This window comes from Lycium ferocissimum, chromosome 4 (assembly GCF_029784015.1).
Source record: "Lycium ferocissimum isolate CSIRO_LF1 chromosome 4, AGI_CSIRO_Lferr_CH_V1, whole genome shotgun sequence".
NCBI classification, from domain to species: domain Eukaryota; kingdom Viridiplantae; phylum Streptophyta; class Magnoliopsida; order Solanales; family Solanaceae; genus Lycium; species Lycium ferocissimum.
The window spans coordinates 20,440,407-20,444,837 of record NC_081345.1 but is presented as its reverse complement, the minus strand read 5'-3'; the positions used below and the strand labels follow the sequence as shown (position 1 = coordinate 20,444,837).

At 33.2% G+C, this 4,431-nt stretch overlaps 1 pseudogene; it reads right to left on the bottom strand.

Moving 5' to 3' along the window:
* Positions 1–211: 211 nt before the first annotated feature.
* Positions 212–3,114, bottom strand: LOC132053806 (uncharacterized; annotated as a pseudogene).
* Positions 3,115–4,431: the final 1,317 nt, after the last annotated feature.

Here is a 4,431-nt window from a genome sequence, read left to right as displayed (position 1 = left end):
TCAGTTTGTCAATTATCAAAATATAAGATCGTACGGTACACCTTATCAGTATGGAAAAGATTGTGTTTTGCTGCGGCGTACTCTGTTGAGTATTCGGTTAGCTGTAAGGATAGCTTCCCCCCATAAGCTTTGCAGCAAACCGGAACTTATCAATAAAACATTCATCATTTTCGTTAATGTTCGATTTTTCCTTTCTCGCAATTCCATTGGATTATGGTGTGTAAGGGGCAATAGTTTGATGGATGATTCCATATTCTAAACATATCTCTGTATAAGGAGATTCATACTCTCCACCCCTATCACTTCTTATCATTTTTATCTTTTTATTCAATTGATTTTCAACTTCAGTTTTGTATTGCTTAAATGCTTCGATTGCTTCATCCTTATGATTAAGCAAATAAACATAGCAATATCGAGTGCAATCGTCAATAAAAGTTATGAAATACTTTTTCCCATCGCAAGATGGTATTGACTTCATATCACAAATATTTGTATGACTTAAGTCTAAAGGATTGGAATTCCTCTCAATAGACTTATAAGGATGTTTAACAAACTTAGATTCAACACATATTTGACATTTTAATTTATTACACTCGAATTTAGGCAATACTTCTAAGTTGATCAATTTTCGCAAGGTTTTGTAGTTGACATGTCCTAAACGAAAATGCCATGAATCATTTGACTCCAATAACTAAGAAGAAGAAGCGGAATTTTATTAATACTGTCAACAACCATTACATTGAGTTTGAAAAGCCCCTCTGTGAGGTAGCCCTTTCCAACATACATATCATTTTTTCTAATTTTTTCATGTTCCAACAACTTTATCAGATACAAAAACACATTTGAATCCATTCTTGACTAGTAGGGAAGTTGAGATTAAATTCTTCCTAATTGTAGGAACATGAAGAACGTTGTTAAGCGTCAGCACCTTGCCGGAAGTCATCTTTAGGAATATCTTCTCATATCTGTCAACCTTGGTTGTTGCAGTATTTCTCATTGAAAGCTCTTCTTCGGGTCCCGCTGGAGTATATGTAGTAAATGCTTCTTTGACAAACATGTCGAGTGGCTCCAGAGTCAATCCACCACTTCTTTGGGTTTCCAACTAAATTGCATTCCGTGAGCATAGCACATATATCATCAATGTCATCATTCTTTCCCACCATGTTTGCCTGATCTTTTTTCTTATTTTTCTTCGGGGCCCGACAATCTGGAGCCTTATGTCCAACTTTGCCACAATTATAGTAATTACTTATGAGTTTTTTCTTGTTTTGTTCCTTCCTTTGTCCTGAATAGGGGTGGGCGTTCGGTTTTTTGGTTCGGTTTTTTTCAAAGTTCGGTTCGGTTTTTCGGTTTCGGTTTTTTGAAAGTGGACACCGAACACCGCACCGAATTAGTTCGGTTCGGTTCGGTTTTTTGAAGTTCGGTTCGGTTCGGTTTCGGTTTTTTAATTCGGTTTTTTTTAGCAATTACAAATCTCTCCATTTATTTCCATTTTTCCTTCTTGATTGCTTCGAGTTACGGAGGTTTACGCTAGACTAAATATTTAAAGGTTTGATGACTTTAGAATCCAACCATAGTGATCATCCACACATACAAGATAATATCTTCTATATACAAAATATAATGTATTATACAACGTATAATAAAATCATACAAAGTATATAAAATTTTATATAGTGTATAATCAAATTATGTGAGTTATATCTAATTTATTATAATAGGTGAAATAAATTATATGAATATTATTCTATGTATAACATTTTTATTATACTATATCTAATAAAAATCAACACTCAAATTATTAGTATACTTGTATTCAATATCTTGTAGTGTTAAATGAAAACTGAGATTTTATTTTTTATGGAACAATGAAAGAAGTTGAGAATAAGGAGGAAGTAGAGAAGGAAAGAAAAAAAGCTGGAAAAAAATCTTGCAGAATAAGGAGTAAGTATGAAATTGTATAAAAGCAGCTTATACTATGAACAACAAATAGGTATTGGAGTTATTCACGTCTATATAGCAATTTGATTTACTATAAAACATTTAACTTGTCATGTAATGTTTAATAACATTTAGTTACTAAGAGTATGTAAATATTATAATATTATTGTCTACTTATGTTTTTTTTCCCAAAAATAAATTGTATTCATGTAGTAAAAAAAAAAAAAAAAAAAAAAAAAAATTCGGTTTAACCGAAAACCGAAATTGTTATTAAAAACCGAACACCGAAATTGTTATTAAAAGAAACCGAAAATCGAAAAACCGAATTAATTCGGTTCGGTCCGGTTTTTCGATTTTCGGTGTTTATGCCCACCCCTAGTCCTGAAGGCTTCTTCCATTTTTTATTATTTGAAGCAGCTTCCTCAGCGATGTTTGCTCCCATAATCGTTGAATTTCCACGCGACTTCCTTTCGGCCGCTTTATTATCCTCCTCGATTTTCAAACGAATCACAAGATCTTCCAGCGACATTTCCTTGCGCTTGTGTTTCAGATAGTTTTTGAAGTCTCTCCACAAAGGAGGCAACTTCTCAATCACAGCAGCCACTTGAAATGCCTCATTAATCACCATACCTTCAACAATAAGGTCATGGATAAGGACTTGAAGTTTTGGAGTTCTTGAACTTAGGTTCCAACAGTCTCACTGTCCCCCATTTTGTAGTCTAGAAACTTGGCAACCATAAATTTTTTCAAGCATGCATCTTCAGTTTTATACTTCTTTTCAAGTGCAATCCACAGTTCTTTTGATGTTTTCGCAGAACTATAAACGTTGTACAGATCATCCTCTAAGGCACTAAGGATGTAACCCCTGCACGAGAAATCCGAATGCTTCCAAGCCTCAACAACCATGAAGCGCTGATTTTCTGGCATTCCTTCTTCAGGAACAGGAGGATCTTCATGTGCGAACTTTTGCATACCAAGAGTAGTCAACCAAAAGAACATTCTTTGCTGCCATCCTTTGAAGTTAATTCCAGAAAATTTTCCTGATTTCTCTACCAATGCCATGGCATGTGTAGCAGTTGAATGGCTTGACGACGCAACAGTCGTCACTGCAACAATCACCGTCGCAACAGTCTCCACTCTAGTAGACATATTGACATCCTTTTCTATTGCCATTTTTTCTTTTCTCTGTCAATAGTTGACCACCAGTTTAATCAATAGCAAACAAAAACATAACAGTAAATAGTGAAGATTTATATATTCAAACTGTTTCACAAGTTAACGATGAAGTTTTTATGTTCTTCAAATCGTTTCACTCTTATGAACTTTAATAATCCAGCTAAGTTTTTATGTTCTTCAAATTGGACTAGAAAAATTCAAACGGAGTAGAAAACCAGAAGGTTTTAATCTAAAAACAGAATACAGATTATATATATATATATATATATATATATATATATATATATATATATATATATATATATATATATATATATTAATTTCCTTAAGATTGTTATTAACTTTGTATATGAAAATATACTTAAACGGAAAAAAAAAAAATTCAGAAACGAAAAACAAAATGCGAAATATATCAGAAGAACAATAGCTGAAAATATATGTAGGAATTAAATCAAGCCTATTGAATACACAGTGTGTCCTTAAGGAAATTATTCCCCTTAATGTACCCGAGGTTGTGGAATATATCCTCCCAGGATAGAACAATTTACTCACCGTTGTAGCGGTACAACAAACTTCGGTGACGACGAACTCACTCAATGGCAGTAGATGGCAGTAGATCACACTAGAACTTTATGTGCAAGAAAAAAAAAAAGAAGAAAATCAGAAAATTCGTAAGGAAAATCTGATGGACTGGCAAGATTTATATGGCCATTGGTTGAGTTTAGTTAACAGGTGCAACTCAAAAGTTGCAACCTTTCAGAAATGGAAGATTAATTAATTCCGTGAAAATAAAAGTTTAAACAATTCCGCGAAAATTAACGGTCAGATTTGGAAACTTATTAATGATTAAATAGTTAAAAATTAATAAACGTATTTGGTCCAAAAAGATTATCAATCAATCAGATCACCAAATTCAAATTTGAGCTGAGCGACGACGGATTGAGGAGAGACTTTCATCTCAACTCTGTATGAGCTAGAAGAAGTTCTTGTCTTTATAAGCACAAGAACTTTGCTTTCCACCACCAATGTGGTAGAAATGCTTCATCCATAAAGCAAAAAGGAACAATTCAAAAATTTTCACCTTTCATTAAAATCCAACAGTTCTCTCAATAACCAGAGTTTAAGTTCTTATTCTTTTCCGGGGACATCTCATGATGGCACAAAATGTGTACTTATCATGCAAATTTTCTACATGAAGTTTGTTAGTCGATTATACTATTTGAATTTGTCTTACTTACATTGAGTATTTGGAGGCTGAGCTATGTGCTAATTGGTAGTATCAAAGATGAATACCATAAAATAATACATAAAGGT